Raw genomic sequence first — 15,621 nt, forward strand, 5'->3', positions numbered from 1 at the left:
TGTAATTAGCGTAAGACTTGGTTGAACTACACTAGGGGGTCAAGGCTAGCAAGGTTAAGGGAATGCACTACAAGCACCATGGAAAATGGTGTTGTTATCACTACTCATTAGTTGCAATGATTGGGATCATGTTAATCTCCTTTCCCAAAGCTAATTGAGACCTAATCTTCAACAATCGCTAACACGCTAAATTTTTTTATTCACCTTGCATGCACATGGTGCAACACACAAGCCAACTTTCTAGAGGTATAGCATTACTACCCCTATATGCACAATGTGTGATCCAACCCTAATCATATCAACATGTGGATGGTGTATTTGAATTTATACCATGAGCCTTGGGTTGCAACAATCATTGACAACTCTCACAAAATGCATTTTTCCAACGACCACACAAAAACCTTCAACCTCAACGATTGTGGGTTTTTTTTCTTAGATTTCCAGGTTTTCTATTCATATTATAATCGAAATGTCCCTAAATTTTAGGACTACAAGACCTTCTCTACAACAATATCAAGGTCTTTCTCAAATTTATCAAATTGTATGATGCTAAACCTCAATTTTTGTGAACAATGATCACAAAACTTAATGAGGTTGATATAGTACCTCAAGTAAAAATGTACTATAACAATTGGATGAAGTATAGAATATGTGGCCATATGTGACACATAATTGCAACTTTTTAGACAATTTATCTCTCCTACTCACTAACACAAACAAGGTCCACCATGTGAGCCAATTTATGTCTTTCACTTATGAAAGTCCAAAGCATAGGTCAATAAACACATGCATGGGCTTGCTCTAAGGCGTCTATCACACTAGGGACCACCAAAAAACCAATGCCAAGGGAAACAAGAGACAAAGATGGCTATGATCTTGTCATATATAGAGACAAAACATGAAGAGTTGAAGATATACTATGAACAAGATTTGTGTTCCCTCCAAAATGCAAAAGGAATACGTTATAAGTTTTCAAAAAACGTAAGTAAAAGGATGAGATCGTGATATTTTAACTTGATGTTCTTAGAACTATTTAGTTGTATACATGTGTAGTGCACGTATGAGAGTAAGTTGAATGTGAGTCACAATGACAAACAACCCTAGCTTGGGCTACGGGGAACATTGGCAAAAGTTGTGGAGTGGCAAGGAATGACTTTTGGTGTCATGGGCGTTAGGGAGTTAAATGGTTTAATGTCTTGGGCTAAGGTTTATAGAAAGTTTCAACACTTTCAAATTCGAAGATATTAGAAATTTTAAAGCAGGGTTGGGTAGTGGCCAAAGTTTGGCCATGTATTTTCCAATTTATTGAATTTGTATCACTTGAAAATTTAATCTATTGGCAGAGTTTTGCATGGGAAGGTTTGGCACTTGGCATGCATCTTAATTTATGGAATGTTGGAGAGAGCCATCTTGGACAATTCTAGGGCTAGAAGTGTAGTTTGGGGGCAATTGATAGTAGTTGACCACTATTCTAGGTGGTTGGACAACTAAGAAATACTAAGCAGCAACTAGCACTATGGAGCACCATTCAACTCTACATGATAGCGACTAAGGAGTATTCAACTATAAGTGACAACATGTAACGTGTCCATTCTTATCTTCAGGACACGTCTTGGCAGTCCATTGGAAAGGATGTCTAGAAAGCTCCGCCCGGCACTCCCATGGAATATTACGGGGTTTGCGATCTAGGGCTTCCCACGTCTGCCACGTAGCAGAAGTATTCCGGCCGTTCCCACTTAGGACCGACTTGAATTAGGGTTTTTCTTATTGGTCATTTTCTAACGATAACTAGCGTCAAACCCAGGCGAACTACTTTACACAGAATCGCCAGGTCCGAAGCGGATTCACGCTGCACTTCGTTCAAGGAGAATGGAAAACGAGAGGGATGCGAAGCTCAACCTCTCTACCATAAGGCATAGTCCCATTCCGTTCCCCTAAAACAGCGTAAATCAGGATCAATTATAACTCTAGGTCAACGCTTTGTTGTTCGTGTTCTATGACGATCTTCTGGCTGTCCATCGTGATTTGAGAAAAGTTCCCGGCCAACTGGGACCACCCATCCGTAGGACAGACCTATGGTCACTTCCACCGCAATTTCCTCAAGTTGTTTTAGTTATTTAATTACCTAACACATTTAGATCAGCTTCCTTAATTAGCCCGTTAGGCACTGGTTCCTTCACGTAATCATATCACTTGACATAGAAAAGCAATGTCAAACAAGTTCCTTTTTAACGGGTTATCATATTTATCTTTGAAATACATAAAGTCCAGCCCGTAGGCTTATTCACAATCTGCCCGAAGGCTATCCAGCAATCCACAGGGATTAGTAATCCAAGTTTCCACCCGTAGACAAGTATGCGGGCCTCGAGATCTAATCCCGAGTCACGTTAACCTCTTATGCAGGGCCCCGAAGGCGAGGGATTTACAGCCAGAGCCCCCCCTGGCACCCAAGCGTCCTCCTGCTCCAAGTAGCGCTTAACAGAGAGACCTCTTGCGGCGGGTTCAGTCCACCTTCCCGACGCGGTTAACAACCCCCTTGATTAGGGTCAGGCAGGCAGTCGAGGGCAATTGAAGCTGCCTCTCCCTTCCAGCCTTCAACCTGAAGTATTAGATATCCATTTATCCTTTAATTCATTGATCAGACAAAACAAAACAATGCTCTTAAATCTGTAACAAGCACAAACATTTCCATTAGTCGTTTATTGTTGGCCAACTACTAAGGAGTGAATCCTTCATTTCGAATGCATCCAACACTCGATCCGGGATGACTTGCGACTTGGCAAGATCCCCTATACCCTGGGTTAGGGCCGTACCCTATTAACCCGACTTGGTCAATACCTTAAGTTCATATGTTATACCAATTTATTGGTTTGTCCTTTGCTCCAAGCAATTATCTTTACCTTAGAAAGATATATTAGGACGATTATTCATCCTCTTGCAAGATAACTTGCGTAAGCATCTACCAACCTCATTCAGAGAATTGGCCATCCCCTTGTGATCCAATCACAAGATCATATGACTCTGCACTTGCTGCACAAGTGTCGCATCGAACTATGGGACTATTCTACCCATCAAACGGAGTCATGAAACAATCAGTTCTTAATTACGCATAAATTGATTTTCAACCCTAACTTATCGATTTAAGATCAAGCATAGGTTAGGTTATAACCTAATTCCAACTAATCATCCTATAACTTGCGAACAAGATTCACGCTAAACAAGCAACCTTTTACTAGTAGTTATGCAGTTGAAAAACGATAATTGACTAGAGTTATGCAACGTAAGAATCATTTCATGCCTTGCAATTCCCTATGGGTTATTAGCACTTCCCATGATGACTTATTGCGAAGAAGATATGGCCTAATAATGTGACATGCAATTTTATACTTCCATGCCTAAACGGAGTGCACTATCTTAATTCCGTTTTTGTAAATATGGACTAAATGCATATCAATTTTCTAAAGCATTTAAGAGGAAAAACGCATCCTATTTCCAACAATCATCTACACCAAATTGAATTATAATGACGTAAAAATTAGGAAGAAAAACCTGGACTTGTGGTGAGATGTCCACGTGGATGCTAGGAGACGATCCTCCTGCGGCTGCGCCTTGGGCTTTCTTAGGAGGCATTGCGAATGCAGCCTTTCTGTCGTGGATGCAGCTTTGCGAATTCCCTTTTTGAAATACCACCATCTTTTATGAGTCTTCTGTTCTTTCCTTTCGTAGAAGCTCTTTGAAGGGATACTTGTGGAGGAGGGGAGAAACTACGAAAAAAAAGTTCAAAACTGGGAAGGGGGTGTTTCAAAATCCTCCGCGAATAAGGCCCATTAAAGCCATGGGAAAGGCTTAATGGCCTTTTAAAGACTCACAAGAAAGGGAGATAAAAGGTGTAGAAACCCTTACAAGGGCTTTTATATGGGGAAAGAAGGTGTCAAAAGACCCTTCACTCTCTTTTCTTTTACATGTGGGGGGGAAAAAGAACAAGGTATGAAAGAGCTAAAAGGGGTATTTTTGCATGGGGAAAAAGGGCCTAAGGGGGCCCTTAAGGGGATTTAAGATACGGGAAGAAAAAGGGCTTTAAGGTAAAATCTTTTGGGGGGAAAAGGGGCTTATAGAGCTCCAAGGGGAAAATTTGAGGGAGGGGGGGGGGGGGGGGGGGGGATAGTCTTAAGGTCACAAGAGGGGGGGCTTAGGAAGCCCCCCTTGGAAGCTTCCAAGGGCTTCCAGAAGCCTTACAAAGGCCACGTGGGGGGAGGATAACTCCCTAGCCGTTTACGACAGCCAGGAGGTGGCCGCGGCGGACTGGTGTGACAGTTCTGAGCGGCCCCTTCTCTCCCAGCCCAGCTCGTCGATGGCACAGAGTGGCAGAGATCAGACTCCTCCTTCACAATGGCATACGGCTGTGATGACGCCACAACGTCAAAGTTCACGGCTCTTTCTCTCCCTTCTAGGGCTTCCTGGCAGCAGCCATGCCTTCAATCACTCCCTCCCTCACGAATTGAACAGAGAGATTCACTCTCTCCCTCTCTGCAATATGACGACGTCTCCTTTAGACCTTCATGGCAGCGCCTCAGCCGTTTTTTTTTCCCTGCACACCCACCTTGGTTTAAATAGGGGAGGGGATAAGATCCTCCCTCCCCCACGCGTCGAGCCGCATGATCCATAGTCTAGGCAAGCTCAGGCAAGGAGCTTGCCTACACATGCTATTCCCCTCTTCCTCCAGCTCGACAGTCGGCTGGAGAAGAGGGAAATATATTAAAAAAAATTGCCTTTATCTAATTAAAAAAAAGTATCCCTATGACTTATCCTACCCTAAGAGGGGTTTCATATGCGAATTGCATATTATCATTTCAGAGTTGTTACATTCTCTCCCCCTTGGAGGAATCGAGATGTCCTCATCTCGAGATAAGCTGGGGATATTGATGGTTGAGAGTGCCTTCATCTATCCAAGTGGCATCCTCTTCGGGATAATCTTTCCACTGGACGAGGCATTCTCTCAAGGTTCTAGATCTCACTTGTCTCTCCCTAACATCTAAGATCCTGTCAGGCCTTAGTTCAAGGACTCCTTGACTAAGCATTACAACTTGTTGGTCATCAAGTACATGGTTAGGATTAGGTACATACTTCTTCAATAGGCTGATATGGAATACATTATAAACCTTTAGGTTCTCAGGGAGTTACAGTTTATAAGCATTAGGTCCTCGGCATTTAAGGATCTTGTATGGTCCACAATACCTTGGACTTAGCTTCTTGCAATCTCCTAAGGATAGGGAACTCTTCTTAGGGCATACGCGAATGAAGACCATGTCTCCTTCTTCGAAGATTCTATCTTGACACTTCAAATCCGCGTATGCCTTCTTTCTATCCTTGGCGGCTTGGATGTGCTTGGTACACAGATCGGATGCTGTATGCTCGCGTAGTGAACGCCCGAAGGTCCCCAAGAACAAAAGAACTCTACTTTTTGCACAAAACTCAAGGTAGAAAGCATGCACGACATGAACAAGAGACCAATTGGGTGCAATCTCCCCCCATGCCTTGTGTGAGCGCTCCACAAAGCATGTATTTTATGTATTAATCATCTTCAAGCTCAAATAATAGCCCAAATTACAAAATAGCACGCTTTTGACTTTTGAGTTTGCTTTAGCACAAAATAGAAATGAAGCTAATGGACGGGCACCCAAAGAGTTAGGCATACCCAATACAATATCCAAATACAAATATCATAATCGTGTGCCCATGCGCATACAAAATAATAAATGAATATCCAACGCCTTAATAAATAGACGCAACAAAATATAGGTGCCATCCCTAAGGTATGTGCCCATCAAAATATAAGTGATAACTCGAATACACGCTATCCTCCAATGCTTTCCTCTGCCACTGCTGCTATCTCTACACATCAACTAAAGCATTCACAATCGTTAGTAAAATAATACAATTAAACCGACAAAAGTGAATACCTAGCAGTCTTCAGCTACATAAATAAATCAACTGGTTAGAAATCAATCCTAACCTTAATTTATCGCGAGTGCACACTCTAAACTCATAAACGTTTATTAATTTAATATGTATTTTGCGAAATCACCCGCTATGGAATCACCCATGTACACACTAAATTAATGAAACGCCCAAAAAGGATAGGCGTCCCCATCAACTTCTCGCATAAAGAATCCACTTTGTGTATGAGCCCCGGTCAATAAAGTTTACGGAATCTACCATAAAACCTCACGGAATCCACCGTGAAATATGCCTCCTGGCATCATACTCCCGGGGTGGGATAGCAATTGTCCTCAATTGCTATTAGCTCAATGTGGAGCTAACAGAGTGGGGAAAGCATTTAAATCTCTAGCATGCATCCATTGGGCTTCTTCAACATGATGGTTTTTAAACTTGACCAAATATCTAGAATATCTACGACCAGTTCTAGTGGTCATAAAGTCAGTATCTATGATAGCTTCAGGTTCAAGTATTTCAGTCTCTTCATCTAGCAAAGGTGGGTTTTCATAAACAGGGTGTACAGGTAATTGGTGTGGGAGCTTTCGCTCAACCGCCAAGACCCTCGGACCGCTTATTGTTTCAAGCATTCCAAGTCGAGCACTAATGGCTACCTCTCACATAGCTGATGCGCCATCCATATCTACGGGTGTAGTGAGCTTACCTTGATGCCGTTCGAGTTACCTCCTCTCCCGCGCACTCCGATAGCTCCACGATCCAAGTGCAAGCTTCAAGCAAGCTCCATCCTCAAGCTCCATGCTCCAAGCTCCATTTCCGTGAGCAAGACAAGAGAAGAGAAGAAGAGAGGAGAAGATGGAGAGCTTCTCCTCCTCGGTCCCTCATCCTCACGCACTCACTCCCTCACACTCTCACATTCCCTCTCTCAAGCACAAGCTCAAGCACGCAAGAACAAGAAGAAGAAGAAGAAGAAGAGGAGAGCTACTTTTGGCCACACACAAGAATGAGCTTCTCATTCACTTTTCAACTTTATATACAAAACCCTAAATCCCTTTTGGGCGATCATCCCCTTTTCCCCTTTTTACATGGCCGGCCACAGCCTAGGCCCTTTTTCCCATTGTCCTTCTATCTTCCTAGCTTCTTGTCCACTGCTCGTCTACATTTACAAATTGCACGGGTGAGAGCCCGGCGCTCTTTTACAAGATTTCAGGGTGTGCCTTTTTATTTTAAAATGCGCCTTCCCCCTTTTGCCTTTGCCTTGGACTTTTACGGTCGCCCTTGCGCTTTTGGCTTTTTCTCCTTTTCTTTCTTTAGTCGGGCTACCTTTTTTCCGCCTTTGCCCTGCGTCTTTTCCACTTCCTTTTGCTTTCTTCGTATTGGGGTTAACATTACCCCCTCCTAGACGAGTGCCAGTCCCATGGCACTCACCGTCGTAGGTAGCAGGCTGTAGCATGCACTGAAGACGTGGGTGACAAGGACGCCTGTGGTTTCCGTGGAGGAGTGTTGGTGGTGGTGTGGCAGAAAGTCCTGGGGGCCTGGTGGTGGCCAAGGTGGCTGGTGGAAGGTTGTTGGAGTTGGTGGTAGGGCTATGCTGTGTTGGGGGTTGCATTGATGGCCAGCACAAGTGTCGGTTTGTTGGGGATTCCGCACATGACGATTCTTTGTGGGTTTGTCGGATGGTAAGGGACAAGCATTTAAAGTTGAGTGTTGATGAAGAGCGAACCAACACCTTGTACCTGCAATTGGAAAACCTCACATGTGGTCTCTCCTTAAGGGGTAGTGCTAGGCTTCTCATCGTGCACAAGACATATTTTGATTAGTTTGGGAGACAGGTCGAACTCTAAGCAAGCCTAGAGTATTGTCCTGCACTTGAGGACCCAAACTGTGGATATACTTTGGTGCAAATATTATGTGAGTGCTCGTGCATACTTAGATATGACATAGTTAGAAGACCGTGGGCTAGTTTCTCATAACAATGTGTGGATGAAGCAAAGTTGTCCGTGTTGAGAAGAAGTACACGTGAAGGTATATGAGACATCCTTTGCATTGTGATTGCACGACGGAGCATAATTGAATACATGGATACCGCACTTTCAGTAGCTGGAAACTATTGGACTTGCTTGAGGATTACGGTGTACTTTTCATGGCCAATCGTGCGGTGCTTATCACCACTGATTGCAATGGTACTAAGGCAGAGTGCAAAAGAAAATTATGCAAGTGGGTCAGGGTGACAGGTCTAACCCTAGGCGAGACAAGCTCCCCAAGTATGTCCTGCCCTTGATGTGCCCTGAACAATTGTGGGTGATTGTAAGGGGCTAGGAGACTCGGGACGAAGCCGGTCGACCAAGGTCACCGGACGTACCTAATTTGAGGACCCCTAGGTGTTGTGTTGTGATCGTGGGTGCTTCTTATTTTTCTACTATTTCATTTTTTTTTTGGCCTGAGTACAACCATTACAATCTGTTGAGGCTATCAGCCTTTCAATGGGTTGGAAAATGTCAAGCTTCGAAGGCTCAGAAAATGAATAGTACAATGATGATGGTGCCCTAGCCTCGTTGTTAGAGAAGCGGTTGGCGAAAGGGGGAGATACACTTGAGATATCGCAACCCTTTCTGCGGCACATGCGATGTGGGTACAATTGAGGTAACGACTGCCGTGAGCCAACTATAGAGCTTGACCCAGAAAGGGGCGTGGCCCAGGAATGTTCTGTGGGCCATGCAATGTGGGCGGTTGGCAAGGGTGCTTTCGGCAGCGTGGCTTTGCCGCGGCCCGTTGTGGGGTTGTGGGTGTTGCGGTGATTTGGGCATTGAACAGTTTCGCACAAGGACATGTATTATCCTGCATCCACTTGTCGCTTCATGAGGGCATATGCATTGTGTATGCCGCAGCTATAATAAACTAGTGCAATGCAAGGAGATATCACCTATTTGAATTCTATGGTGTTGACTAGACATTTATCACCTGCGCTTGATTAGCTTTCTCTTTTGCTAAATGCGTAGCATATATTAAACGCAGATATGATAAGTTCATACAAGTCAGGAACATGTCAACACTTAACAAGTCGGGAACACTTAACCATTTAAAAACAAAAAGTCCTGGCCAGTTTTCATTTGATAAGCTCCTTATGCATTATGGGCTACTCGATTTGTACGAGGCGGGGCGAGTCGGGACGACCGGGTGATTGGGGCTCTGCTGGTGTGGGACTCCCGTGGGGCTGAGCAGGGAACATGTCGGTCGGGATATGAATGGTGTAATCCCGGCTCACTACCGTCTCCAAAATTTCTTTAAATAATTCATTAAATTCTTCTTTTTCCCGAGCTGCCCTTTCTGCCTTTGAGCATCTGGGGCCCGAGCAGGAGCTGGGAGTGCGTACTACTAGTGCTGCGGCCTATTGCGGGTTTCGAGTCTCGACTTTCTTGACTCGAGGGTTCTTTGGCCTTCGCCCTGGGCAATGTCGCTTAGGGCCCCGCTTCTTGGCATACCTCTTGATGGTGGGCACATAGCGCTCTGGTGGAGGGGCGCATGCCACATGTTCTCGCCTTCTGCGAAGAGCGTCTTTGCATGCCAAATCTCCATGATCCTCCTTGCGTTCCGCCACAAAAGGACACCTGCAAGATGCACTTCAAGGGTTAAACCTCGATACAGGGTACAACTGTTTGCATGGAAGGGATTTTAGTGTGGTTTATGAAGCGCATATGACCAGAAGGGGAGGGGTGAGGCATGTGGTGATTGTTGTAGAGGAATGGTCCCCATGCTAATGTTCACGTTGCCTCCAGTCATTAGCGGATATTAGTTTGTGCTAAGTCGCGTGGACTAGTTGTCGTGGAGTGGAACAGGGTACATCCTCGGAAGGATAGACCAAAAAGGGAAGAAGGTGTATAGGAAGGGACTACACCCTGTCTACACCATCAGAGTTGTTGGTCAAGGCCTCCTATGGCGGCAATATGGGTTGCATGCCCTTCACTTGGAGGTGGGGCTGGTCACACGACTTTTAAAAGTGTGATGCAAGGAGGACCTGAGGAGCTTAGCCTGTCAAACCCAACCCTTCTCCCTGCGCTTGACTATCATTGCTTGTGTGTGTTGATATTGTTTATACATGGTGACACAAAAATCAGTGTTTATTTATATACATATCTATGAATCCATGTCACTTTATGAGGATAAGAACCAAGTGTAGAACTCAGGGTTGTACCGGAGCGTGGCACATGCATCTAGTATTTGTGGCAGCTGACTTAATACTGATAGATATTTTGCCACGTCGAGTAGCATGGAACCTTGACCGAGTCTACTGGCAATATGTAACTCCTCCTCAGTGAGAACCTTATCAATCAAAGGGCCCTGTAGCCTAGTCCCAGCTAAGTCCGTACCCCGAATGTCAGTGAGCACTCGAAGGGAAGTTGGTGCCATGTAGGTTGGGTCTCTTTGAGACCGCCATTTGGCCAATCGCTCTTCTGAGACCATCATGATCGGAGCCCCTAGTTCGGCCATTACAACGCAGCTTTCGCACCAACGCTGCTCAAATTAACTCTGGCCTACCGAATGTCGCTTTAGTAGCTCTATGTCTACGAGATTCGGTCGGCAGAGCACTTCATTGAACGTGATGGTTAAGCGCAGTTCGTCAGCCTCCTCGTCAGGGATGAGTCGCATATGTTCATCCAGGAGCCTGTCGTAGTGCCCGTTAAGATGTTCTTGTTCTTCCCACGATAGAGGAAAGGTCAAGTAATCTCCAAGCTGCTCCTTGGGGATCGTGCCCATGTCCGCAAGGACGTAGACACGCGTGACCACTTTGAGCTTAGCCTCCAACTCAATTAAGCATTCTGTGACACTTCTATGTTCAACGAGGGCTTGCTCAGTTGCTATCTCATGCAAAGTTCTAAGAGTTTCCTTAGGCTTTAGCATGGCTGGGGGCTCACGCCTGGATGAGCAAGATTGGTCAACGCTAGGATTTCTTATGCTCTTGGGGTTCTCACATTTTTCCTGAGGTTTTGTTGCTATTTTGTCATGGTTCTTCTCGGATGTGACTGGTATAGATTTATCATCTTGTTGTGACAGCGTTGTATCCACTCTTGATTGATCAATGTGAGTTCTATTGTCAGTGGATAGAGTGTTGCAAGCAACTATTGATGGCAACTGTTGCTTTGGTTTGTCAGAGCACACAGATGTGTCTGAGATTTCACCGCCATTAGGAGAGACGTCAATGGGTTCATTGGTGGATGGACTTGATGTTTTGTTCATCGGCTCTCCGGCGCTCTTCGTCTCATTGTTCTTGGGGTCCACAACCACCTGTGATTGTTGTTGTCTTCGTTGCTTTCTCCTCTTTTTCTTGGTCAGCGCAGGTGCATCTAATGGCTCAGGACCTCGGGCTAGGTCGACCCGCTGATGTGCTTGGTTGGGCCTCAACATTTCCCTTCTCTAGTGTGTCCTCATGGGACACAGTTGTGGCCTGCTGAATTGCTTTACCAAGCTGTGAGGGCACAATTGCCTCCCTTTTCAGGAAGTCTAGCTCTTCAGCCAACTCCCTTGCATGTAACTCCTCCAGCCTAGGCTTTACTCACTTTGGAAGTGCTGGAGTTGTCGAGGAAGTTGGTTGTGACACCTCCTCTATGGGTAAATTTCTAAGGACACGTTCCACAAGGGGCATTGTCACGGCCAAGGGCTGTGACTGTTGTGATCCCTGATTGGAAGTAGTAGCAACTAGTTCAGTGGGCTGGCTACCCTTGGTGGATTGCGGTGTCAAGTCCCTAGGGCGATCAGAAGTGGTCGTGTCTTTTGTTGGCCTTTGAGCACTCATTTGTGTAGATCGAAAATGAGCTGATCTAGTCGCATTAGGTGGCTCAGGCATAACCTTGGGTCGAGAGCTACAGATGGCATCATGTTCCACCTTTTTGACGATTGGAAGCTTAGATGGAGATAGAGATTGGAATTGAGCGGTCGCCCTTGACAACTGCTGTAGTGCTTCCTGTGTTTGTTTGGGAGAAGAGGGCGTAGGAGATCTAGGACTCCTAGGTGGATGTGGCACTAGCTGAATGATTTTCTCAAGGCTATTAGATGATTGTGCCATTTTCTTTGTTGAGCAAGTAGCCTTGCTATGAGCAATGTTGTGCCTGTGACGTTTGTTCTCCCCTTGGGAAATCAAAGGCTCATTGGGCACTAATGACTTTTGTGCACGCTCAATGGTTACATATGACATCTGCTTATTAAGCATGCTAGGTTGAGGCTCCTTCTTTCGAACACTCATGTCCGGTTTCTTACCTCGAGACCTAGAGTTTCTCTTAGATTTCCTCCTGTGCTTCGTTGCTTTTGATGCACTCTGGCCTTCAGTCGACCAGGGAGGTTTGGCAAGGGGTTTTGGCACCCAAATCCATCGGTTGACTGCATAATACCCTTGAGCCCGAAGCAACGCCTTAGATATCCATCGTGGCGTTGTGCTGGCTCTCCATCGACGCCTCCGTCTATAAGGCTTGGGCTTCTTTTGGGGTCTTCTACGATATTTGTAAGTCCAAAGCCCATCCTTGGCATTGTCTCTTGACCTTCTTGTTTTAGGCATGGCCTCACTCACCGGTTCTCGTTGTTTGACCTGTGCTTGTATTAACTCTTCCAACAAGTCCTTGCTCTCGTCAGCAGGCTTTGCTAAAGGTGGTGACTATCCTCACACCCGGTAGTGTCAGGTGTATCCTCTGTGCTACATAGTCAGCCTCACATTTGGTAGCCCTTTTGAAGGGTCTTTCTAGGAAGGTTTCTTTCCTGCAACTAGCACTTTTTGGAGGAACATGGAATAGGATAGGCAAGCTTTCTGTTTCAATTGTCGCAAGGATTTTGCACTTCCCTATGAGTGCTTGTGGGTGTCCCCCATAAGGGCTAAGAGTTGCACTAGTCGGTGTCAGCTCTGGTTGGCCTAGTAGGGTCCATGATTCATAGGTCAAGATATTAAAATCTGCTCCTTCATCAATTAGAGCATCAATGGTATGCTCTCTTTTTGCGGTGAGTTTGACCCTAAGATAAGCAGGTGGTACTATGTCTTCATCTTCTGGGTCCTCGCTTGTAAATTTAAGCGTTCTGAAAGATGCCCTTGAGTTCTCGACTGCACGACCAGATGTGGATTCTCCACTGCTGTCTTGGATCGTTAGTGCAGTGCTATTCAAGGTACATCTCTCGTCAAGAGTGTTATGTCTAGTCATATTCGCATTTGTAGCTTGCTGAAGTTGCATTTTGCTCTGACTAGACACAGTCTGAACACAATGTACATGTGTACTTGTGGTGTGGCCTTTTTGCCCTTGATGGCTAGTCTGGCCCATTGATGTTCTAGGGTCTCTGTTTCTCTCTGTTCGGGTATGGGCTTTTGGTTGTTCTTTTGCAAGTGAGGACACATGCTCGTGTAGAGCCGTTACTACACTAGGGTTCAATTTGGAAGACCTGTCACGGCGCGCGATTTCTCTCCAACCTACTCGGGGGAGGTGCGGAGGAGCCCCCTCTGCGGGGGTCCGGGGGGGGGGGGGGGCAATCCCCCCGGCCCACAGGGCCGTTATGGTAGACGCCATATGCAATTTGGAGGACCGTTTATAGCCAAATTTTGAGCTACATGCTCTAAATTTTAGCCCGGTTATGGATCTGTGATGTGCCTTCAGCTCTACGTAGCCTTAGGGGTCAATCTCAGGGTTTTCTGTCCGATTCTTAGATGTCCGATTATCAGAATCGGACGTCCGATTTTGGGTGGGTCCGATCGGACCAGTGGTCCGATTTTGGTCACGTCCGATTCTAGGAGTCGGATTAAAAAGTGGTCCGATTCTGGGAATCGGATCGGACCGGGTGGTCCGATTCTGGCCTGGTTCGATTTTGACTGGTCCGAGTCTGGGACTCGGACGGCCTGGTCCGATTGTGAGTGGTCCAATTATGGACTCGTCCGAGTGTCCGAGTCGGACGGATTGGTCCGAGCGTCCGATTCTCAAAATCGGATGGGTTGGTCCGAGTGCCACATGGCACGTCCGATCAGGCCGGTCCGATTCTGGGAATCGGACGGTCCGACTCCCGAACTCAGGTGGTCCAATTCTGGGAATCGGACCACAGTGAGTTTGTCCGAGTGCGTCGGTGGCGGGTGCGATTCCCGCCGTTTGACCCCTCCTCACTGTTTGGTGCACACAATCACCACAAACTTTCTAGATCTGATTAGGGCACTTGTTGGAAAACACCAGACTCACCTGGAGCAGCACGAATCACCGATGCCTAGAAATCGGGGCAGCGCTTCCTCGTCCTGTGAACCAGAAGTTCTCTCTCTCTCTCTCTCTCACACAAGGCAAACCAAGGCAATGAGGTCTGTCCTGGCCTCCCAGGCCTCTTAAGGTCCTTTCCCAGCACTGCAGAACCTTACAGCTAGTTTCCTGTCCCTATCTTACCCAGAAACTTGAATCTGGTCCCCTGTTTCCTTGTTTTAGCCTGTTATACAGCAACAGAAAACCCTACTGTTTGCTTGTTTTTTTCTTCTTTTTCTTTGTTTTTTCCTACCCTAAATGCATCCAAATCACAAAATAAATACCTATACTACTCCATTCCACAACATAAATCTCAAAAAGCAACAAACCTACTTGCCAAGGAGATCGAATACCATCTTCAACCCCCTCACTTCCTACCTATCTACCTCAAGCACCGGTTCGGGGGAAACCCCTTACTTTGATGCTCGATTCGAAGCGCGCAAGCGCTCAAGGCTTGAATCCGTTGGCCCCGGCAACGGAACCAAAATGTGGGAGCTTTCGCTCAACCGCCAAGACCCTCGGACCGCTTATTGTTTCAAGCGTTCCAAGCCGAGCACTAATGGCTATCTCTCACATAGCCGACGTGCCATCCATATCTACGGGTGTAGTGAGCTTACCTTGATGCCGTTTGAGTTACCTCCTCTCCCGCGCACTCCAGTATCTCCACGATCCAAGTGCAAGCTTCAAGCAAGCTCCATCCTCAAGCTCCACGCTCCAAGCTCCATTGCCACGAGCAAGACAAGAGAAGAGAAGAGAAGAGAAGAAGAGAGGAGAAGATGGAGAGCTTCTCCTCCTCGGTCCCTCACCCTCACACACTCACTCCCTCACACTCTCACACTCCCTCTCTCAAGCACAAGCTCAAGCACGCAAGAACAAGAAGAAGAAGAAGAAGAGGAGAGCTACTTTTGGCCACACACAAGAATGAGCTTCTCATTCACTTTTCAACTTTATATACAAAACCCTAAATCCCTTTTGGGCGGTCATCCCCTTTTCCTCTTTTTACATGGCCGGCCACAGCCTAGGCCCTTTTTTCCATTGTCCTTCTATCTTCCTAGCTTCCTGTCCACCGCCCGTCTACATTTACAAATTGCACGGGTGAGAGCCCGGCGCTCTTTTATAAGATTTCAGGGTGCGCCTTTTTATTTTAAAATGCGCCTTCCCCCTTTTGCCTTTGCCTTGGACTTTTACGGTCGCCCTTGCGCTTTTGGCCTTTTCTCCTTTCCTTTCTTTAGTCGGGCTACCTTTTTTCCGCCTTTGCCCTGCGTCTTTTCCACTTCCTTTTGCTTTCTTCGTGTTGGGGTTAACAATTGGTCTCTAAAGGGTCGTAATAAACTAATGTGAAAGGTGTTGTGAATTTTCCAGTGAGGTGGTAGTTCTAACTTGAATGCATTGTCATTGATTTTGTGAATGATCTTAAATGGTC

This window comes from Lygodium microphyllum, chromosome 15 (assembly GCF_053477565.2).
Source record: "Lygodium microphyllum isolate KBCC chromosome 15, Lygodium_microphyllum_v1.1.10, whole genome shotgun sequence".
NCBI classification, from domain to species: Eukaryota; Viridiplantae; Streptophyta; class Polypodiopsida; order Schizaeales; family Lygodiaceae; genus Lygodium; species Lygodium microphyllum.